General features: G+C 40.3%; 1 long non-coding RNA gene across 1 annotated transcript; it reads right to left on the bottom strand.

Annotated features, from left to right (window-relative positions):
• Window positions 1-90: 90 nt before the first annotated feature.
• On the bottom strand, window positions 91-23,979 carry LOC149749413 (uncharacterized). The gene is made up of 3 exons (XR_016393115.1): window positions 8,263-23,979; window positions 7,558-7,721; window positions 91-7,431 (listed from the first exon to the last, which is right to left on the bottom strand). It is a non-coding gene; the product is annotated as an uncharacterized LOC149749413 (long non-coding RNA).
• Between the last annotated feature and the right edge of the window lie 1,113 nt (window positions 23,980-25,092).

Here is a 25,092-nt window from a genome sequence, read left to right as displayed (position 1 = left end):
CGCCCTGCCGAAGGAACATGTTTCCCTTCCAAGGTTTGAACTCCCGAAGAGACCACAACATTTTCCTCTTCATAGAATCAGTTCCTGGAATGACACCTGACTCATAAATTAGTGCTCAATACAAGGGCTTAGTATTTGTTTTGTGGTTGTTATGTTATTTTATTGTTGTTTTGTTTCACTTTGTGTGCACCTTAAACAATGGTTCATCATAATGGTGCCCTGCATTGTGTGGAAAAAGATTGTCAAGGAACCAAGAGCATTGTCTGCAATAATTGAATTCAGAAAGGTTGACTATCTTAGCTAGTTAGAAGAGCAGACTCTGGAGCCAGACTGCCTGGGCTCCTATTCCATTTACTAGCTGTACAACTTTGGGCTAGTTACTTAACCTCTCTGTCCCTCAGTTTCCTTAACCATAAAATGGGAGCAATAGTAATCGTGCTAGTGTATTCATTTGCTAGGGCTGCCATAACAACATGCCACAAACTGAGTGGCTTAAATGACACAAATTTATTGTCTAAAAGTTCTGGAGGTTAGGAAAGCCTACAATCAAGGTGTTGTCAGGATTGGTTTTCTCTGAAGGCTGTGAGGGAAGGATCTGTTCCCAGCATCTCTCCCTGGGTTGTAAATGGCTGTCCTCTCCCTGTGTCTCTTCACATTGTCTTCTCTCTATGTGTGTCTGTCTCTGTCCAAATGTCCTCTTTTTTAAGTATACCAGTCATATTGGGTTAGGGCCCACCCTAAAGACTTCATTTTAGCTTGATAACCTCTATAAAGATGCTATCTCCATCTAAGGTCACATTTGGGGTATTAGGGGCGTCAGGATTTCAACGTATCATTTCTTGTGGAGCGGGACACAATTCAACCCATAACTATATTACCTGATCAGATTGTTGTGAAGATTAAATTAGCTAATACAGGTAAAACATTTAGAATAGTCCCTGGCACACCACAAGCACTCAAAAACATTAGCTGATGCTATTATGCATCTTAAAATTTTGTTATAACAAGGTGACCCACCCTTAAAAATACATTGGTAAAAATTCTGCTATTCCAGGATAGATGTTTTAGGGGAGTAGTTGAAGAGAGATAGGGATGATTTCCATTCTTGATCTTAGAATACAGCAAAATGAAAGAAGTGCCAGTTCCTGACATTGATAACACAAAAGAAGATAGGACAAGAGACAGGAAATCATTGCACTTATCATAACCTTGAAAATGACTCAGTTTGAGGGGTATGTCATACATTGAGAGGCACACCACAGTTAGGATTTGTCCTTTGAGTTATTATTAGCTATTATTAATTCATTTCTTTCAGTAATCACTAGATCAAAAGTACAATAAAAGGCTGTAGCTTGAAGTTTGCAATTTTGGAATTTGACCTCCCTTAAACAGAGATTGGTTTCAGAGTCTTCTTAGAGAGTCTAGAGTTAGAATTTTAAAATAAGTCTCTGAGGCCAGTTGATGGTTGTGTGATTCAAACAGATGGAAATATGGCCCAGTAAGCCACTCGACGTACAAGATTTATAAATGTAAGAATTTTCTAATAATGCCCAGGAATGCAAATCCCTGAATTGTAAGCATCCCCACAAAAGAGAGAACTTTCCCTGTTGGATAACACTGATCCTTCTTTGAACAAAGGGGAAAACATAAAAAGCCAGGTCCCAATGTTTTGCTCTCATTCTCTTGAGAATACACCAAAATTTTACTTTTAGTCCATCTCCTAGATCGTTCATGAATGCAGTTCTGTGATGATGTGGTTTATACATTCCGTTCAATTTTGACAGCATTTTAAAAGTCTGGCCTCTGAGTAAAAATTTCAGTACAGGTCCCGATTGCATTTGTTGACTTCAGCCTTCTCTCAAAAGCCCTCTTGAAAGCAGAGACTGCTTGGGTGGTGTGGGTGACCTTAATATTGCCTGTTTAAATGAGCAGTTAGTGATGCACATACCATCCAATTACATGGATAACTTACTTATGAATTATTATACCAGATCAAGAAAACTAGCTCATTAGTATGCACCACAGTGATCCTCAAAGTCCTGATGTTGAATTTCAATTATATTCCATTTGCAAATCCAGACTTTTTTCCAAAGACATGCTTCCATAATTCTTGAGCTTTGAGAAAGGCCGAAGAGTACGCCTGAGGCCTCTTCTCCTCTCTGTTCCCACCTCCTTCCCTGTATCCTCCCAACATTCTCACCCCACTCACTTCTTCATCACGTATTTTGTCTAAGGATGCTGGACAAAGCCAACTGTAGAATTCAGTTTTTCACCTTATGTATAGCCATCAGCCCTGGGGTTAAAATTATTTTTGTTTTTGTCTTTTTTTCACTTTCCTTTGTTTTATTTATTTTGCGACTTTTAATACAGTAAATGAAGATTCAAAAGAAAGCCTTATGTATACTGAAAAATAAATTATTTTCTTATTACAGAAGTAATTGTGCTTATTGCAGAAAATATAGAAATACAGATATGTATTTTTTTTAAAAAAAAGAAATATAGGGCTTCACTGGTGGCACAGTGGTTAAGAATCCACCTGCTAATGCAGGGGACACGGGTTTGAGCCCTGGTCCTGGAAGATCCCACATGCCACGGAGCAACTAAGCCCGTGCGCCAAAACTACTGAGCCTACGCTCTAGAGCACACGAGCCACAACTACTGAAGCCTGCATGCCTAGAGCCTGTGCTCTGCAACAAGTGAAGCCAACACAAGGAGAAGCTCATGCACTGCAACGAAGAGTAGCCCCTGCTCACCACAACTAGAGAAAGCCCGTGTACAGCAACAAAGACCCAAGGTAGCCAAAAATTAATAAATTTCAAAAATAAAATTTAATAAATAAATAAAGAGTTCTTAGAAATTAAAAATATGATAGTTTAAGCAGAAATTTCAATACACAGATTAAAAGATCTGTTTAATCTTTGATAAAATCAAAGAAATCTCTAAGAAAGTAGAAAATACAGGTAGATTGAAAATGTGAAAGGCTAAATTATAAAGTATAATCCAAGAGGCTAATGTCTGATGAATAAAAGCTCCAGAGAGAACAGACAAAATGAGAGGAGAATATAAACAAAGAAACAATAAAGATTTCTCAACTGAAAAGCATGAGTCTCTAGACTGAAGAAGGAAGGAAGAAAGAATATTACAATGCCAGATACAGTGAATGAAAAATGACCGACAGTCACAGAATGGTAAAATTTCAGAAGATCAAAGATTATTTTAAAATCCAAAAACTTTTCAGAGAGAAAAAACAAATTGTATTTTTAAAAATTCAGATTGGCATCAAACTTCTCTTTAGCAATACTGGATCCTGTAAGTAATGGAACAGTGCCTTCAGAATTCTAAGAGAAAATTTGAGAGTAGAATAAAGATATTCTAAGTCATGGAAGGACTCAGTAAGTTTACCTCCAACATCCCCTTTTGATGAAAGTGATTCAAGGATGTGTTCCAGCAAAGTAAGAGAGTAAACCAAAAAATGAGAAGTTCAAGAAACAATTAAGCCAGTCAGGAGAAAAATGGAAGGAAGACCTTTGGTGACAGCTTTTCATCAAATCTAGAGCACAAGGGTTCAATTTAGAGCTTGTGGAAGGAGGCCTCCAAAAGGTAGTTGTCTGGGAAGAGAATGTATTTGAGCAGAAAGAATTCACAGATTTGATACTATCTTTGAGAAGTTGAATATCAAGTTGTGGAAAACTCAACAATGCAGGAAATGGGGTGGGGAGGAGGAAACAATTAGAAATTCCAAGAAACACGCAAGACTATGTAAGAAGGATATGTAATCATAGTAAACTATGTGGCTGAGCTGTGAACAACCTTTACATAGTCATAATATTGTAAACACTGTTGGTCAAGTTTTAGCTCCTAGAATCAACACACAAGCCACGCAAAAGGAAGACTTGGATCTGGTTGCAGAACAAGATCCATTTTTCTTTCTTGACATCATAAGTTAAAATTAAGCATTTGATCGTGATAAGAAAGCACACAGCAATGAAGAAAAGGGTAAGGACATTCATGTGTTCACCTCACAAAGTGAAGAGTCAAGAGATACTGTCAATGGTTGATGGAATTAAAAATGGGGATGTGAGTATATAAAACTATATTTTACATAGCTACAAAGGCAACTAATAGAAAGAATCTAAAAATAGTGGCATAATCTTATTGAAGTGGAAGAAAGGAAAGCCAGAAGATAAAAGATCGGTGAGCTAAATTCATATCCATCACCAGAGAAATCAACAGATAATGTCTAAAATTGTTAAATAAATAGGAAAATAATAGTAATGCACTGAAGGATTTATAATAGGTAGAAGCAAAATGTACGACCATAGCACGAAGGCCAGGAGGGAAAAAATGGAGCTATCCTGGAGGTCTTACACCATACATAAAGTGGTGTTGCATCACTTAAAGGAAGATTATAACATGTTAAAGAAATATACAGTACTTCTGCTTCTAGTCAAATGGACTAAAGGGGTCAGATTTACTATCCTGTCTGGAAGGACTAAAATATCAGACAAAATATATGAAACAATGGCACTCAAGGCATTGGACATTAGTCAATAAGGGACAGTGATCATTGAAAGAGGGAAGAGAAGAAAATATACGTCCATACAAGCATTGCACACAAATGTTCACAACAACTTTATTTGTGATAGCCCCTAATGTCCATCAAAAGATGAATGGATAAACAAAATTATGTTACATTCATACAATGGAATATACAACTTAGCAATAAAAAAGAATGAACTCTAAATACACACAACTACATGGGTGAATCTCAAATTAATTATACTGAGTGAAAGAGCCAGCAAAAAACTAGTACATACTGTACAATTTTATTTACCTAAAATTATAGAAAAATGGGGACTTCCCTGGTGGCGCAGTGGTTAAGAATCCGCCTGCCAATGCAGGGGACACGGGTTCGAGCCCTGGTCCAGGAAGATCCCACATGCCACGGAACAACTAAGCCCGTGTGCCACAACTACTGAGCCTGCACTCTAGAGCCCGTGAGCCACAACTACTGAGCCCATGTGTCACAACTACTGAAGCCTGTGCGCCTAGAGCCCATGCTCTGCAACGAGAGAAGCCACCGCAATGTGAAACCTGCGCACCGCAATGAAGAGTAGCCCCAGCTCACCGCAACTAGAGAAAGCCTGCGTGCAAAAAGGAAGACCCGACACAACCATAAATAAATAAATAATTTTTATAAATAAATAAAATAAAATTATAGAAAAATGAAACTGATCTGTAGTGACAGAAGCAGATCAGGGACTGCAGAGAGGAGGGGAAGGATGATTTTAAAGGGGCATGAAGAAACTTTCAGGGATGATGGATATGTTCACTATCTTGATTGTGGTGGTTGTTTCATGGTGTATACAAATGTCAAAACTTTTCAAATGGTTCACTTTAAATATAAGTAGTTTAGGGGCTTCCCTGGCGGTCCAGTGGTTGGAATGCAGCACTTCCACTGCAGGGGGCTCTGGTTTGATCCCTGGTCTGGGAGCTATGATTCCGCGTTCTGCGCAGTGTGGCCATAAATAAATAAATAAAAGCAGTTTATAGTATGTCAGTTATACCTCAATGGTTAAAAAGGAAAAGAAGTTACAGCGTAAACATTATGACAATAAACAATAATAAATAACTATGTTACATAGAGTTATATACATATACATATAACACATAAAAATATAACAAATAAATAACAAAAATAAATCATAAACATTATTTTAGAGACATGGAGGTAACTGCCAAAAGAGCTAAAAAGTTAACTTAAAAGTTGTTGCCCATGTGAGGAAATACAGGGACAGGATTAACCGAGGGGAGGGGGCAGGGAACTGTTGTTTCAAATATAAACCCTCCTGGATTAGTTCACTTTTAAGAACATACACGTACACCCGTTCAGATGCTCACAGAAGCAGATGCTAAGATGGGCTTTGATACTTGAGAGATTTATTGGAGGAAAGCCTGTGAAGGGTGGAGGGAAGAGGGAGGAGGAATAGATGGGAGAGCAGGCAGACTGTGATCAGGTCTGCACCTGTGAAGGGAGAGCGGGAAGAAAAAAATTGGAGAGAAAGAGCCTCAGAATCCAGAAGGTTCTAAGACCTGCTGGGCTGGTGGGGAGTGTCCCAGCAGAAGTTCCCCATTCCAGGGATCCCGTGTCAGGCAGGGTGTATCAGCACTCACACCCTGGTACCTCAGCAGCGTTTAGTCATTGTCTGCCCAGGGGGCTGGGGCTCGGCCTGAGTGATGCAGTGGTTCCAAAGTTGTGGCAGCTGGGCTTGTCACTCTGCTAGGTCCCCATGGCAGGCATTGATTTGATTTTTTTTTTTTTTTTTGGTACGCGGGCCTCTCATTGTTGTGGCCCTCCCGTTGCAGAGCACAGGCTCCGAACGCGCAGGCTCAGCGGCCGTGGCGCACGGGCCCAGCCGCTCCGCGGCATGTGGGATCCTCCCGGACCGGGGCACGAACCCCTGTCCCCTGCATCGGCAGGCGGACTCTCAACCACTGCGCCACCAGGGAAGCCCTGATTTGATTTTTAAATTTCAAAAAGTCTTTTAAAAGAAGGATAAATGCCTCTGATCAACACGTGAAATGAATAAACATTCAGAGAGTAGCACAGTCCTTTATAGAGCCGATCACCCACCTGATTGGTACTATAGATTTTGCATTCCTTTTTTGTCCAAAAGTGTTGTGTTGAATAGACTAAATTTATTTGATTCTCTCTTAATTGACGGGTCAGGGTAGATGCTGGAGAGGCAGTCGTCTTCTCCAAAAAGTGTCCATAAGTTAAGGAATAGCGTTCCTGAGCACAAAAAGGAGAGCCTCTTGAGAACCTATGGATTGTGATGAAATAGCCCCGGAAATCATATACAACTATTTGGAACACATTGAGCCACTGGACACCCTCTAATTCTGTAACTTTCACAGCTCTGAGTTTCCCAATGACTTAACAGATAAGACTAACGCATAATAAATAAATTAGGTTCGCGGTACAAAGCAATTGTTTTATTTTATTTTTTTATTAAAGTGTAGTTGATGTACAATATTATGTGAGTACAAAGCAATTTTTAAAAACTGTTTAACTGTATATGTTTTGCAACTCAGAAACCAAGAGATATATCCAACATTTTAGGTCCTGAAACCTACATAATTTGGGGGGCCATCAAAAAAACGAATACAAAATGTATGAAAAATAAAATTCCCACCATCAGTCGACACCACCCTGCGTGAAGGAAAGTATTTGTGTTGCTGGGTGGGGGCAGAGTGGAAGGAGATGGCAGTCTTTGCCAATTGTGATTAAAGTTTCTTACTTTTGCAAAGCTTGTAAAAATGTATGACCATGTGAACACATTGCTAGCATCCCTCTCCCGGGCCTTCGAAAGCATCCTGTTGCTTATGCTTCCTCAGCATCCCAGTAAATCCACGTCTCTAAGCAACGCTCTTTGAAAAGGAAGAGAAAATAAAGGGGTATAGATTCCCTTAGGAAGTTGGTGGATATAAATATGAGTTGAGGGCAGGGAGTGACACTTTACACCCATTAGTACTGGAAATAAAAAGAATACTCACAGAGACAACTGCTGGCTGGTATAAATCACCTTCTATGCTTCTGGCACCCCCAGTCACTGATCACTGCCTGTCAGGGCCTGGTTCCAACCACAGGACACTCTTCTGCACACTCAGGGCACAGTCACATCTGGTTTCCTTGAGAACTTGTCACCCCGAGCAGGGAGCTGAATGACAAAAATGAACAAGGCATGTCATTGGATTTGATTAAGGAAAATGAATTTGGTTTGTCAAAAGCATGGCGTATAGCATATGGTCACAACTGCTTTTAAATGCTCTGAAAGAAAGACAGCAGGAAATACACTCAAATGTTAACAATAGTTCTCTTTGGGTGTTAAAACTAGGGGTAATTATTTTTAACTTTCCCCTCCACATTTTCTTTAATAAGCATGTAGTGTCTTTAAAATAGAAAATGAACTTCAAAAAGTGTTTAGAAAAAAAGGCATTAACTTTGTCTATATATGCATATACATGGATATTTATATTAATTAATGCATGCAATGCGCAGGGAACTAAGGAGATTTAAAACTTCCCAAGACACCCAGTAAGCATATTTCCCATGGCAGATATTACCAGTGTGATACGAGAATCAGAGAATCAACGAATCCCAGGTTTGAAAGGGCCCTTGTATTTGTCATCTATTGCTGTATAACAAATTACCCCAAAACTTAGCAGCTTAACCCAACAAACATTTATTATTTCACTTACTTTCTATGGGTTAGGAATCTGGGTATGACTCAGCTGAGTGGTTCTGGCTCAGGTTCTGTCACGAGGTTGCAGTCAAGCTGTTGGCAGTGCCTGCAGTCATCTGAGGCTTATGAGGGCCAGAATATCTGCTTCCAAGATGGCTCATTCATATGGCTGTAGGTAGGAGGCCTCAGTATCTTGCCACATGATGATTCACAGGGCTGCCTGAGTGTCCTCACAGCACAACAGCTGGTATCCCTCAGAGGGAATGATCAGAGAGAGATTGAAAGGCAGAAGCCAGAATGTCTTTATGATCTAGCCCAGGGAAGGACATACCATCACTTCTGCCAGATTCCTTTTTTTCTTTTTTTTTTTTTAATTTATTTTTGGCTGCATTGGGTCTTCATTGCTGCACATGGGCTTTCTCTAGTTGCAGCGAGCGGGGGCTACTTTTTGTTGTGGTGCGCAGGCTTCTTATTGTGGTGGCTTCTCTTGTTGCAGAGCATGGGCTCTAGGTGCGCGGGCTTCTGTAGGTGTGGCTCACGGGCTCAGTAGTTATGACTCGTAGGCTCTAAAGCGCAGGCTCAGTAGTTATGGCGAAAGGGCTTAGTTGCTCCGCGTTATGTGGGATCTTCCCGGACCAGGGCTTGAACCCGTGTTCCCTGCACTGGTAGGCAGATTCTTAACCACTGCACCACCAGGGAAGCCCTCTGCCAGATTCTTTTGTCACACAGACCAATCCTGATACAGCATAGGATGGGACTACACAGGACATAAATACCCGGAGGCAGGGAACACTGGGGGCCCTTTGTCCCCTCCCCATGGTATCCTTGAGAAACTAAAAATGTTCAATACAGTGAGAAATATCAAGACTGCTAGTCAAAGTAGCTTAAGCCTATCAGAGAAATAGGTAATTGAATCCAATTTTATATTCTGTCTGATCAGAAATGGCTCTTCTAGATATACAGATTGCCAACAAACACACGAAAGAATGCTCAACATCATTAATCATTAGAGAAATGCAAATCAAAACTACAATGAGGTATCACCTCACACCAGTCAGAATGGCCATCATCAAAAAATCTACAAACAATAAATGCTGGAGAGGGTGTGGAGAAAAGGGAACCCTCTCGCACTGTTGGTGGGAATGTAAATTGATACAGCCACTATGGAGAACAGTATGGAGGTTCCTTAAAAAACTAAAAATAGAACTACCATAATTCAAAAAGAGTCATGTACCAAAATGTTCATTGCAGCTCTATTTACAATAGCCAGGACATGGAAGCAACCTAACTGTCCATCGACATGTGAATGGATAAAGAAGATGTGGCACATATATACAATGGAATATTACTCAGCCATAAAAAGAAACAAAATTTAGTTATTTGTAGTGAGGTGGATGGACCTAGAGTCTGTCATACAGAGTGAAGTTAAGCCAGAAAGAGAAAAACAAATACCGTATGCTAGCACATATATATGGAATCTAAGAAAAAAAAAAAAGGTCATGAAGAACCTAGGGGCAAGACGGGAATAAAGACACAGACCTACTAGGGAATGGACTTGAGGATATGGGGAGGGGGAAGGGTAAGCTGGGACGAAGTGAGAGAGTGGCATGGACATATATACACTACCAAATGTTAAATAGCTAGCTAGTGGGAAGCAGCCGCATAGCACAGGGAGATCAGCTCCGTGCTTTGTGACTACCTAGAGAGGTGGGATAGGGAGGGTGATGCAAAAGGGAAGAGATATGGGAACATATGTATATGTATAACTGATTCACTTTGTTATAAAGCAGAAGCTAACACACCATTGTAAAGCAATTATATGCCAATAAAGATGTTAAAAAAAAGAAAAACTTAAATTATATTAACATACACGTAAATAAATTCTATTAAAAAAAACAAAAACAAAAAAAAATAGTTCTTCTAAAAACTTACTGTATTGCTGGTAATAAGAGTAATGTGACTTTTTTAAATGTTCATTGTTTTTCACTTCCTGAAAAGTTACAGAAGGTTTTCCCCCCTCTCTTCAGAGAAAATTGGGTAGGACAAAACAGATTTTTTTTTCAAAAACAATTTTTTTGGTTGTATGGCTGTCAGTTAATATTTTCATAGGCAAAACCAATAAAACTAAAACGCTATAGTGGTTGTTTTGAGACTGGCTAGATGTCTAACCGATAAAAAATAATCCATCTCCCTCATCAGATCAAATGTTTAATACTATCCATGGATTCCAACATGTAGGAAAGGAGGCTCATGATATCAACAGAGAAACCATATTGTTAAAAAAACAACAATCAGAATGGAAGGGCTGTCTGACTTGGGATTTTCTTTTCTAATGAGTTAATTTATGTAGGCGAAAAAGCCTTATAAATAACAAAAAAATTAAACCCACTTTTATAAATTTAATGAATTACCTTTATTTAAAAGAGTAAAATGCTGTGAAATGAGCAATGCCTTTAAATTAGAGACGTAAGGTTATAGAAATATGGGGCAGTGCATCCCTCCTTCAGAGCTGCTCCTCCTAATGAGAATGGGGATGGGTCGTTGGCCAGTATTTGAAAATATCTCCAGACTCCTTAAGAGCAGGAATTTTCCTGTATTCATCTTCAAATCCCAAATGCCCAGTAAAATGCCAGGCACCAAGAGGTCATGGAGTATTTGCTGAATGAATGAGGTAGGGAAAAGCAATAAATATTGGGGGGAAATGATACAACTACAAAGCCAGTTCTCACCCTACAAAGCCAGTTCTCACCCTAATTCCCATTCCCCTCTTTGCCCTGTGTTCCCAACATCGCTTGCCTTCAAAGAGAGTCCCCAGGAACAGAACTGGCCTTGGCATCAGTAAATCACCAGATTCCCTGATGACTCCTGACTTGTCATTCCACCGAGTCCAGTGAATACCTGTTCAAACCGATATTTTTAATTCTCATCCATAATACCAAAGGAAAATGAATCTGCCCAACTTCTTGTTTTGGCATCTATTTTCAACACCATCTCATAAATTTCTCTGCATATACCTCTTCCGCTATTGTGAGAATTGAACATGGATTCTGGAGCTGATGGATTCTGTCTCTTGCTTTTTTGTTCAGCTGGAAATCTACTTACTAGTTCACCTCCTTTTAGTAACAGATTCTCTCCCAGGACTCTGCGCTCTTGCTGTTAAACTTCCCAGCAAGTTCAAAGGCGCTCTCAGCTCCCCAGGATCTGCCAGTTAACTTACTGCCACTACATGGTACTGCCTTTGATAATTTAGCCCTGCCCAGAGTCAGGTTTTTCTCTATCTCAGGATAAAATAAGGTTTTCTCAAGCTGTCAAAGCCCTGGATTTTGGCATTGCTTCTAAAAGGGTGTTAAAACATTCCCAAAGGATGAACCCTCTTGAACTAAGGAATCACTGGGAGGAAAGGAATGCAAGCAGGTCTGACGGGCTCTGCAGCTTTCCCCTGATTAATTGCACATTGCTTTATAGGGACTAAATGTTCATTGCGCTGAGTTCAGTAAAGATGAGACACTCTCTGTGGACTGAGGGTTTCACCACGTGCGAGCGCGTCATGCTTATCAAAACTCAGGTGTGCTCATCACCAAGTTAGTAGCCTCATTATTCACTTGCTTTCAAAATGTTTATCCCAGCACGTACTGTACCACTCCGGTATTCTTCCTTTTTAGAGTTGAGATTTTATCAGGCACCATTACAGTTTCTGATGAGCTCTTCAGAGTTTAAAGTACATGTTTTTTAAAAGTCAGAGTTCTACATCTGCAAGTACAAGGTGGTCCAGGATAAATCACACTCACTAAAAAACACAAGCATTATGGTGGATCTTTTTGTTATTGTTGTTAGAAAAGTAATTTCCCAAATTACAGAAAGAACAAAAACAGAAGAAAAATATAACAAATTATTCTAGGCTATTCTTTTGGTATGTTTTTTAAAAAAACATAACACTTTGAATTTTTTTTTTTTTCACTTAACCTGTTATCGCAAGTGTTTTGCCCCCATTTTGCTACAGAGTTGGCTTCATTTATAACCGTAGGTTTTATAGAGGTGGCTTTTGACAAGGACAGGTTTTAGTGAACAAACTTAGCCTAGGAATTACAAAAAAAGAAAAGAAAGAAATCCAGGTCATCACACGTTTTTCATTACATTATTTTTCATCATTACAGTTCATCATCAAATTATTTTTCATGTGTATTTCAAAGTATTGCAGTTCCAAGCAATATTTGATAGTGCATTATATACATTTGAAGGGAAATCCTGAATTTGTTTTAAAGTTTATTTATTCAACCAGGTATCAATGGCACTTTTTAATCTTTTTTCTTAGAAATTAAAGAATCCAGTGACATCAAGGAGGGTGAACTCCCAGAATTCTGAGTTCTATAGGAAACTAGTTAGTTTGAATGTGTTTCCCAAGGTATAAAAATGTTTAGCCAGTCCCAATTTTTTTTATTAAGGTATAGTTGCTTACAATGTAAGTTTCAGATGTATAACATAGTGAGTCACAATTTTTAAAGGTTATGCTCCATTTATGGTTATTATAAACTATTGGCCATATTCCCTGTGTTGTACAATACATCCTTGTAGCTTATTTTATACATAGTAGTCTGTACCTCCTAATCCCCTACCCCTATGTTGCCCCTTCCCACTTCCCTTTCCCCCCACTGGTAACCACTAGTTTGTTCTCTATGCCTGTGAGTCTTGTTTCTTTTTTGTTATATTTACTAGTTTTATTTTTTAGATTCCACATATAAGTGATATCATAGAGTATTTGTCTTTTTCTGTCTGACTTATTTCACTGAGCATAATACCCTCCAAGTCCATCCATGCTCTTGCAAATGGCAAATTTTCATTTTTTTATGGCTGAGTAGTATTCCATTGTGCATGTGTGTGTGTGTGTGTGTGTGTGCATGTGTGTGTATATCATACCACATCTTTATCCATTCATCTGTTGATGGACACTCAGGTTGGTTCCGTATCTTGGCTATTGTAAATAATGCTGTGATGAACATTGGGGTGCATGTATCTTTTCGAATTAGTGTTTTTGTTTTCTTCAGATATATACCCAGGGGTGGAATTGCTAGGCCATATGGTAGTTCTATTTTCAGCTTTTTGAGGAACCTCCATACTGTTTTGCACAATGACTGCACCGCTTTAAATTCCCACCAACAGTGTAACAAGGATTCCCTTTTCTCCACATCCTCAGAGTAAGAAGATCTTATTAGAATCTAATGAATGACACGGTGCAGATAGCCCATCCCAAGTCCCTCGTGCCCTCAAAATTCAAATGCAGCATTCCACTTTCTCCACTTTAAAGTTTAATGAAGAAAAATAAGTGATGTATTGGAAGATTTGGGAAAGTGAACAAAGATGAAAGGAGCAGTGTTTTACGTTTGTATTGCTTTTATATTTGATATCCTCCCATATTAAAGAGGGAAAGAAAATATGCAAGAATACGAAGGGCAGTGTTTTTAATAAAACCTTGGCTGCTTGTCTGTAAGAATCAATGCAAGTAATTTTATCTCTTTGTGGGTCACTTTCAAAGCAAGGGGAAGAAATAGGTTGACAGGATCCCATAAGGTACTTGGAAAATGCACTCTTGCTGTGCTTTATTTAACTCAGCTAGGGGGGAAAAGACTGAGTGAAAAGGCCAGATTCCACTCAGATCTAGCTCTGCTTCCTGTTACTTTTAGGAATGAGGGAAGGAAGGAAGAGAAGAAGAAAGGGAGGAAGGGAGGAAGGAGGAAAGGAAGGAAAAAGGGAGGGAGGAAAGGGAAAAAATAACCCTATACCCTGTATTACAGCATTCACAGTGGACTTTTAAAAGGGTAATAACATATCTCAGTATTTTTGCAACTAACATTTGACTAATTGTACAAATTTGGGTTATGGGTTTCTTTAGTGAGGAGAATTGTATATAATTAGAGTTTTCTGACATGATTTGAAAACTTAAGTCAGCATGGAGACCCTGCTGTCGAGCTGAGCTGCCATTTGAGCTCACAAGGAAGGAAATCCTTGGAAAGGTATTTTAGAGTCCTGCCCTCAGCAATTCAGCTGTGCTTCATTTCAACATGCATTTCTGCCTCATGTGTTGTAATAACCAGCTAATCTTCTTGCCCCTTGGAGTGGCACTTTTGGAAGATCAAGAAGAGAATGCACTTAGGCCACATTCTCTTCTAGGACAGCTACAAGGCAGGCTGCCATAGAAAATGAAACAGGACACATTTGACTGGTTCTGAGTTTTCTCCTGAAGGCAGGATGTAGACAAAGCTTTCTGAAAGGGTCATTGAAGTTTGCAAAATCCTCTCTGCTGCTGGCTGATTGAGTGAAACAGAGCCAACTCATTGCTCTGATTGGAAATCATGTGAAACTTATTTATGCCATTTTTTATTTTCTCTCTTTAACTCCCTTTTGGACATGGAGCAGAGGTTGCATCCGAGTCTGGAGCTGGTTACAATCATACTGGAAGTAAAATTCAACATGGGGTGAGAAGCCAGGTGAACCAAAGTAAACATGGGCTCTTTGTGAACCAAATCACCACTGTACACCCTTCTTCAAAGCCTACAAGCTCCGGAGTAGTTCCCATAAATCCGAGCTGCGTTGAAAGGATTCGCTCCAAGCCTTCCACCAGTAGCTTGCATCCACATGCGTCAGATTCAGCTGTCTCTTAAACCTGCAAAACGTCGTCTGCCTCACAGTGCACAAAACTACTGTCCCGAAGTGTACTCAATCCAGATGGGCGACTTTACTACTTCCTGACTTCCCTTCTATTACAAGCATGAAGATTTTGAAACCAGGCAACTAGGAGACCAATATCCCGACTGAATGGGATGCATATACTGTTCAGGGAAAGATTTCTAGTGGCCTCCAAAAAAATGAGGAAATAATGCCCCCCTTTCCTCCTGGATGTCTGAAATTTTCAATTCCCCAGAATGTGCACCAGATTACATTCACAAAAGGACACACTCTGAATGTGCCCAGGGTCACACACAATTCTCAGTGAACCAGCATGATCTCCACACCTTTGCTTTCACTCCCAAAGGCAAATTAGAATGCAAATGAGGGTAATTGTCACAGGAATAAGCTCTAATCTATTCTTAAAAATAATTTGCAAACACTGGCACTTCATTATTAGTAACAACAATTTACTTGTGACGGCTGATCAGGCAAATAGATATTTCAGCCCTGATCCACTCAGCCTACCACCACTCCCAGAAGTACCTCCAACTGGGCACTTATCAATCATATATATGGTAGCAATTGGTTTCTGTGTCTACTTCAGCCCCAGGGGTAGAGACCAAGTCTTGGCCATCAGCTTATATAAACCAGTGCCCAAGTTGTAGCAGGGATTCAATAACAATTATGAAAACCAAGAGAAAGGTACATTTATGCCTAGAATATCCCTAGAAGGATCCCTAAGAAACTGGTAACAGTGATAGTCCCTAAGCAAAGGAACTGGGAGACTGGGGATGAGAAACTTGCTTGTCACTGTTTATTATTTTATACTAATTGAAATTTTTACCTTGGGGTTTGTATTTAATAAAGTAGATTAGGATAGATATTTATTAAATGAATAAACAAATAGATGAATGAATAAGCTACAATCCAAGGTTGACACCTGAATATTTTTAGCTGTACCAACTTAATGGCAGTGGCTTTTCCTAGCCCTGAGTTTTGAATCCTTCTACTGACTCATGGTAAGTTGTGTGCCAGGTCAAAAGGATGCTGACACCCTGACTGACTCAGTATGTCCAGACATTCTTGGCCAAGAAGGAGACAAAGAACTGTCATAAAGACTAGACTTTACTGGTCCCATTTTGATTCATTCAGCAGAAATGGAAATGCTCACTGCTTCTCTCAATATTAGATGTTTCTTCTCTTGTCTGCAATGAGCAACTATGGTTATTTCTTTAAGATAAAGCTCTAATCCAAGTTCAAGGAAAACTGGAATTCTTTAGGAAAAAAACCATTTGTTTCATGAAGTTTTATCTCCTTTTAGCCCCAGAGAGGCATTTTAATACAGTGAATCCAAAAGCACTGGCTTTGGGGTCAAGCAGAACTTTCCTAATTGCCCTGGGCTCCAGAATCCTCAGTTTTATATAAACTGACAGACGATATGTATCTGACAAACTTCCATTAGGTCTAAATTAGCTAATGTGTTTAAAATCCCTGGGACGTAGTGCTCAAAAAGTAGTAGCTATTATTTTTATCCTCAAATAGTCTCATGGTCCCTTTCACCCCTTAAATTGGCTGGGAACCAATACCAGTGTTTGCTATGAGACAGGCTTTGAGGCTTACCTCTGATGTCCACCTCCACTGGGAGTTGAAGGATGTTTTGCTCCCTCCTATAATGAATATATGCTATGCATGATGCTTTTTGACCTGTCGCTTCTTTTGCCTAAAGTTGTAGAGGTTAGCAATAGGCTTACTAGTTCCAATAACTCCCCATGTTATCTGTCTGCCTAGCATAATCCCCAATCACCTTTGCTACCATCACTTTTTATTCAGCCATGCCAAGATTATATAGTTTGGAAGATGGAGCCAGCAGCAGCAAAAAAAAAAAGATTATATAGTTTGATGGCTGCCCCAGTACCGTTGGAAATTTGTCAGCCCTGCTGTTTGAAGGGTGTTAGAAAAATGCCGGCGCTGGATCAGACTTCCTAGCAGTCTGCCATGCCAAGAGAATTTTTAATGAGGGTTTTGTTTTGGGACGTTTTTTGGAGTTGGGGGATGAGAGAGCAGAGACTAGACTTTTTGAAACCACAATCCCAGATTCCTGAACGTTTGGCAAGTTTGCCAGCGGGTGTAAGCTCTCTTCTAGCTAGTCTGGCCTCTGCTGTTGTCCAGGCCATCTGATGACTGGTTGGGGCCGCCAGGGGCCCTGCCTTTCCCAGCATGGAAGTGTGTGGCTCTCCCCACACTCCCTGCCCTGACAATGCCAAGAATCAGAAACAAGGGCCCAGAGTGTTAGCCGGCCCCGAATGAGTGGCAGCTTAGAGGGCCTCCATTGTGCTTGGTGCACCAAGAGCAGATTGTTACTCTGCAGGCATGAATTAGAGCCTGGGCAGAAAGCGCCACGCTCGCTCTTACCCTGACCATGTCTTGCTGCTGCAGGGGAGCGGAGGGGGCTGCCACTGTACAGAGCTTTGGTGGGCCATGTTCCAAGAATTGTCTGGAGAGGGCCCATCAGAAGGGGAAAACATTTGTTTTCTGACTTCAAAACCCCCTCCAATTCCATTCGTCTATTATTTCCCCCCGCCTTCCCTATCTCCCCTGTTGCAAAACAGCATCAGTGCATCAACCCCACTTCGGTATGATTATATTCTCACTTCCATTTATCATCACTTGAAAATTTATTTTTGCATAAAGCTTTATTAGATAAAGATCTAAGTTGCAAACAATTCTTCCCATTGTCCGTTGGATTGTCATTCAAACAATACTCCCTGGCGGGTTAGTTACTATAGATTTTAGCCCAGTTGCTGGAAGAATAAAGATACTCTGTTTTTATAGACTTTTTTCCAGACTCGAGGGTTCTGAGGCATCAGTCCATGAAAGGACTCCCTCTTTCCTTCAGGTATTGAAATCCCACCTCTCCATGCTTTCTCACTGGCATGAATGCATAACAACTAGATTTGTGTGAAAGGTCTCAACGTCGGAGTGAACTAGGAAGGTCTACAGAACCATCCATTATACTGAAAAGTTAAATGATCACTGTTTTTAAAAGTCTTCTTGATTTCTCTTCCAACAGAGATGTGCTAGAATCAGCATCACACTGTTCTGGTAGTGAGGTACTGAATGGCTTTGTAACAATCAAAAAAAAAAAGGAAAACATCTGGGCAAATTGAATGGCAGGACATGGTGACCAGGGAGATTGGCAAAGGCCATTTTGGGGAAAAATTTGTAAAGGATTCAACATACACATTTCATCTCCTCTACCTCACCTGTCCCCCTCCCTCTACCCTCATCCCCTCAAAGTGGAATACATCAGCTTTGAAGGAGTGAGAAACACCAAGTGCAAAAGGATCATCTAGGATGGAGTTTGCAGCATTTTCCACTCCACTTCTCCCACTCACTCCCCTTCCATCCTGAGCTTGGAGTACCAAAGACACCAAAGGTCTTAAAACTCTTCTCTCACTGACTTAGCCTCACCATCGTGGGTAGGGACGGCAAGGAAGTGTGCATGAATTTCTCTAAGCCACTTTTCTGGTTCAAACAAAAGGCAAAGGAAATGAAGGGATCTGTCTGATGCACAAAGCACAGACTATGATTCTCCTCTAAGACATGTGCCCACAAGTAGGCTCTCATTATTTGAGGCAACTGTGAGTATAATTAAAAACCTTGCAGCACTCCAGTCATATTTCCTGTCAGAAGGGCAAGATGACACACTGAGAACTGATCGGGCTTAACTCTTTAGGCAGTGAAAGTAGAGGGGTCATTGTATGAACATACCCTTGTCCACATATGTATGTATCAGCAAAACTGAACGTCCTTCAACCATTCTTGAAAAATATTACATTTTATTCAAATAATTTTTACAAGGAACAGAATTGGGGGATGTAGAAACCTTTCATTCATGCACTCACAATAAATATTTTTGAAATACATAATAGAGGATATGTATTATTGAAAAAATGAACCAATCATCTCTGTAACTCTAATTTTACTCTTAAACTCATGTACTTTAGTGGTGCATTACTTTTTTTTTGTTTTGTTTTGTTTTGCGGTACGCAGGCCTCTCACCTCTGTGGCCTCTCCCGACGCCGGACCGGGGCACGAACCCATGTCCCCTGCATCAGTAGGCGGACTCTCAACCACTGCGCCAGCAGGGAAGCCCCTAGTGGTGCATTATTTTAGAATGACTTTGAAAATCACTCTCCATCAAAGGGAATGTAATCACAAGGTGGTAGTAGATTTTATTCTCTTTTTTCCCTCCTACTTAGCACAAGAAAAATTAATATGAAGACTAGGAAAAATACTGTTCACTTCATGAGGTTTTTGCCTGAATAGCCTGATGCCTGTTTTGGACGGTCTTCCCTCCAAAATAAGTTTGTTAAAGGTACACTTTTTTTTTTTTTTTTGCGGTACGCGTGCCTCTCATTGTTGTGGCCTCTCCTGTTGCGGAGCACAGGCTCCGGACGCGCAGGCTCAGCGGCCATGGCTCACGGGCCCAGCCGCTCCACGGCATGTGGGATTTTCCCAGACCGGGGCACGAACCCCGTGTCCCTTGCATCGGCAGGCGGACTCTCAATCACTGCGCCACCAGGGAAGCCCAAAGGTACACTCTTTTGAGAAAACTCACTCTCCAGAGCTCTGATGCCTAAGCTTGTAAAAGGAGAACGTATCACAGGTGGAAGATGACAGAAGAAAGTTAGTAGGAGCACCAAGGGTTCCAAAGCTTCTTCCCTCCTCTGCCCATCTGGAATCCAAATGTAGACCAACATGCACTTGCTTGAAGTGTCTTCTCTTCAAAATATCAAAGTAAGACCCAGGAAACCTAGTTTTAAAAACAAATGAACTAATCAAAGGTGAGATTTATTTATCTGCCTCCAAAGTAAGGGGTAACAACCGTTCCTTCCCCCAGAGTATGAAACATTGCAAACAATCTTAAAAGGACATTTATTTACTTCTTTTGTACTTAATTGTTAATGCCACAACTTGTTAAATCTGGTAGCAATGACTACTGCTGTTGTGTGATGTTCACTGAGCATTCAGTGTTTTACTAGCTGGAAATAGAATGTTTTTAACTGAAGTATAGTTGATTTATAATGTTGCGTTAGTTTCTTATATACAGCAAAGTGACTCAGATATATTTTTTTTCTTTTTTCCATTATGATTTATTACAGGATATTGAGTATAGTTCCCTGTGCCATACAGTAGGTCCTTGTTTATTTTATATATAGTAGTTTGTATCTGCCAATCCCAAACTCCTAATTTATCCTTCCCTTTCCCCTTTGGTAACCATAAGTTGGTTTTCTATGTCTGTGAGTCTGTCTTGTAAATAAGCTCATTTGTATCATATTTTAGATTCCACAGCTACGTCATATCATGTGGTATTTGTCTTTCTCTGTCTGACTTCACTTAGTATGATAATCTCTATGTCCATCCATGTTGCTGCAAATCACTAAGAAATAGCATTTTAAAAGCATAGCCTCTACCTTGAAGAATTTTACCTAATCAGGAAGAAAAAAATATTGTTTGCTAGCTAGATGTGTGATTAATTATGACACACTTCTATTCTGAGCTCTGCCACTCTACCCTGGGTAGCCCTGGGCAAATCATTTAAATCTCCCCATGCCTCAGTTTTCTCATCTGTAAAATAGAACTAAGAATACCAGTCTTTCCCAGCCATTCAATGAAAATTAATTAATGCTTGAGATCCTCAGATGAAAGATTCTCTGGATGTACAGAGGGCTATTACACAAACAATAAAACTGCATCTATACATAGCTGGGCATGATTCACGTGAGAAAAGACAAATTCCTGTAAGCTCTACATCCTGTCAAGGCCAGGATGCATATCTACCCCTTGATGGTATAGGGCTTAGACTCTGTCCAGCAGAAATATAATGTGACCCACATACGTAATCATAGGTTTTCTCATTGCCAAATTAAAAACACATAAAAATAATTTTAATAATCTATTTGATTTAGCCTAATATATCCAAAATATCATTTCAACCTGCAATCCATGTAAGCAAGTACTAATGAGTTCTTTTACATTCTTCTCCTTTTTTTTTTTTTTTTTTAACTAAGCCACTGAAATCTGGTGTGTGTTTTGTACTCACAACACACCTCAATTCAGACTAGCCAAGTTTCAAGTGCTCATCAGCTAAATGTGGCAAGTGGCTCCCATACTGGAGAGTTCAAGTCTAAGAGCTCCTGCAGCTCCAGGTTGTAAGTAATGTCCGCTGATCCATGTAACTTTGGTTTCTCTTAGGTTATAGGTCAACACAAATATATTCTACATTTATCCTCTGTACTCTTGGGCTTGAGAGAGGATGATGCTAGAAAGTCCTGCTTCTGGTAGCAGAAGAGTGGCATGATGGTAGTGGAAAATGCTCCAGAAAAAAATAAATAAATCTTCCCCACTTCTCCTATCCTCACAGAGGGGTGTCTTGAGACATTTGGGGGCAAGTTCCCTGTGTTTTCTACCATGATCTCCAGAATTATGACATCCCACAGAGAGCACACAAACTCACAGCATTACCCCCTCAAGTCTCCATTTAAGAACATGCAGTCAGGACTTCCCTGGTGGCGCAGTGGTTAAGAATCCACCTACCAATGCAGGGAACACGGGTTCAAACCCTGGTCCAGGAAGATCCCACATGCCGCGGAGCAACTAAGCCCGTGCACTACAACTACTGAGCCTGAGCTCTAGAGCTCCACAACAAGAGAAGCCACAACAGTGAGAAGCCCACGCACTGCAAAGAAGAGTAGTGGCAACTAGAGAAAGCATGCGCACAGCAACGAAGACCCATCGCAGCCAATAAATAAATAAATTTAAATAATAAAAGAATAAGGTAGTTTAAAAAATAAAAAAGAACATTCAGTCAACTTTAAATGACTCCCACTAGAGTTGATGAGAAGTTGAAGTGCAATAAACAGAATCTGTTTTGGTTTTCTTTTTTCGTTTTATCACTTTGCAGGGAAATTATTGTTGGATTTTTCTTTGGTTAGTTGGTTGTTTCCTAATATATATTATGAGGGACCTAAACCATTGTTGATTTTAAACTTGAAACACATTTGCTTTAGACAAGTCCTAACTCAAAAACTATAAGGATTTTTCAAAGTCAATTTCAAACATCCAAGCCAAAATGTAATATTATATAATGGCTTGCATAGTGCAAAATGCTCAAGAAAAAATATGCATTATGTGGACACGATGGCCATTTCACTCTTCCCGCTGATCTTTGGGAAACTCTAATCTTTTCTTTCTTATTTCCAAATTTCGTATTGAAACTTTAGTTTCCACCTAAACTCCAGTCTTGAATTTTGCCCCAGAATTCTGCCTACTACCCTGCCCCAAGCACATTCTCTGTGATCCTCTTCACACAATGCTGTCTGACCTTGAGTCTTTCCAAGCTGACCTCAGGTCATCAGATGTTTATTGAACATCTACCAGGAGCAAAACCTTGTACAGGGAACTGCAGGGAACATAAGTATGACAAAGGACTTGCCCTCAAGCTGCCTATAACTAAAAGTACTAGAAAACATACATTATTAGAGGCAAAGAAGGGCCGACCCGTAACGGAAATACAAAGATCCCTTTATACAAGAATGTTTTAGTCAGCTCAGGCTGCTGTAACAAAGTAGACTGGGTGGCTTAAACATCAAAAATTTACTTTCTCACAGTTCTGGAAGCTAGAAGTCCCAGACCGGGGTCCAGCAGTGTTGGTTTCTGGTGAGAGCTCTCTTCTTGGTTTATAGATAGCTGCCTTCTTACTGGGGACTCACATGGCCTTTCCTGAGTACACATGAAGAGAGAGCAAGCTCCCTGGTGTCTCTTCTTATAAGGACACTGATCCCATCAGACCAGCACCCCAGCTTCAAGATCTCATCTAATTCTAATTACCTCTCAAAGGCCCCATCTGTAATACCATCACATTAGGGGTTAGGACTTCAAAATATGAATTTGGAGGGGACATAAATATCCAGTCTATAACAAAAGGTCTCAGAGTAAAGAGACCCTACCCAATGGGTTGATCAGCAAAGACTTTATGAAGGAAGTTGTACCTGACATAACTATTAAGGTGCCCTCCCTTCTGGGCACTAAGAAATCATGCATCAAGGGCCAAATAGATGAAATAACTTTTGTACATCAGTGCAGCTATTTCTGGTCAATGAGTCTGTTACCCTAGCAATCGGCTCATGTGGCTTTTACCTCTCCTTTGAGCTCCAGACCTGCATGTCCATCCACCTTCTAGACATCTCCACCTTCATGACCCACAAGTATCTAAAACTCAACATTACCAAAACACATTTCATTATCTTCCACCACCCAACTTGTCCCTGCTCCTACCTTTCCCTACATTTTTGACACCAACACCCTCCACTAAGTCATTCAAGCTGGTTATACACTCCTCCTTTCTTAAATAAACTGTCAAATCCACTCTTTATCCTTCTCATCTACATCCCCCTCCTCACAATTTCCACTGCCTGTACCTTGGTTCGGACCATCCTTATCTTTCTTATAAGCTACTGAAAGATAATCATTGTTATATTTTAATAATAGCTAGCATGTATTGAGAACTTTCTATATGGCAGGCTCTGCCCAGAGTGCTTTATAGGTATTGTTTCCTTTAAACTTCACAGCTATTACGATTTGCATTCTACAGATGAGGAAACCAGGTCAACAGAGAGGCTAAAAAGGCTTGCCCAAACACACAGCTGCTAAGATAGAGAAGTAGGTGCTGAATCCCGGCAGTCTGAATTCAGAACTTGCCCTCATCATGACCCTAGTGTATTCTACCTTCTCAGCAGTGAACTCCCTCCTTCCAGACTACTCACCACCAGTTCTTCCTGTGTTGCCATAATGATCTGTCCAAAATTCAAATCTAATGTTCTCATTCCTGGCTTCAAACCCTTCAACGGCTTCCATTTTCTATGGGATAAGGCTCCATGGGACCTAGGGCCACAAAGCCCTCCAGACAGCAGCCCTCTCTCTCCAGCTTTGTCTACTTTTGCTTCCCCACCTCACTCTTTTTATTTTAGCACTTCTAAATACTTATCATTCTCAGATACCTTTCCACTCCATACCTCCAAGATGACCCATGTGCTGTTCCCTCTTCACAGAATATCTTTTTTCATCAATTCTCCGCGTTCCTTCCCCTTCAAACTCGTATGCATTCTTTATATCTCAGCCTGAACAGAGCTTCCCCTCAAGGAAGTGAGCCAGCTAGTTAAAAATCATTTGCTGAAAGGGAATTCCTGAATGATTACTTTTTCAAGGGACCAATTACCCAAATTTATCAAAAAATCTAAACTATTTAGAAAGTTTACAACAATTTATGTTGGATGGAACGGTTTCTACTCTTTTGAAGATTTCTGTGGGTTATAGTTGGCCAGGTTAATCAACTGATCCCAGGACCCTGATCTGCAGGGTTTTCCTTCTTTCTCTCTGTGGCTTCTGTGCCCGAGTCCACAGTTGATTGATGCACGTCATCATGTCTGAGATCCCAGGAGATTGTGAGTGCCACAAGGGTCTGGCTATGTATTCTTATCTCTTGTCCCTGTACCCAGTGGAGTGTAGAATATGGTGACGCTTTAACAAATATATTAAGTTGAAACTTAAGTAGTCAATAAATACGCACTTATAGGTACGACTACCTTTCATTCATAAGGAAAAGGTAAATTATTAAACAAAACAAAATATACATTCTAGAAACTTAGAAGTCATAGAGTATGCATATTCAGGCCTGCTGTTAACAGATTTGGGGCCCACCTTGAGTACAAATGGAAGACCACATACCTACCATGTACAAAATATTTTGATGTTACAAAAGCAATCAAACAAACAAACATTAAATTAAATATATTCTACCTTGAAAAAGGTAGCTTCAAAATTATCTGGAAAACAGGATTGCATTCAGAACTGCCAATGGTAGTGTGCAGATATCCAACCCCAGACCCTTACCCTTGGTCCCTGGTCCCTGGCCTGTAGTCTGTACTTCTTTCTGCCCCCAACTCAGTTTCACACTACGAAGTCACACACACACACATTCATGTGGACATCCAGCCACCTGAAACAACTGGCCCTTGGCTACCTTTCGATGCCACAGTGGTGCAGCCCATTCCCCTCTGGAGATCAGGCCCTGGAGTGAGCTGAGGTCTTTGGGGCCAGGAATCCCCAGTCCCATGTAACT

The sequence above is a fragment of the Delphinapterus leucas genome, chromosome 4 (genome assembly GCF_059928025.1).
Source record: "Delphinapterus leucas isolate spDelLeu-1000000601 "Yukka" chromosome 4, BTC_Dleu_Yukka2, whole genome shotgun sequence".
NCBI classification, from domain to species: domain Eukaryota; kingdom Metazoa; phylum Chordata; class Mammalia; order Artiodactyla; family Monodontidae; genus Delphinapterus; species Delphinapterus leucas.
The sequence above is the reverse complement of the archived record's forward strand: the minus strand, read 5'-3'. Positions and strand labels throughout refer to the sequence as shown.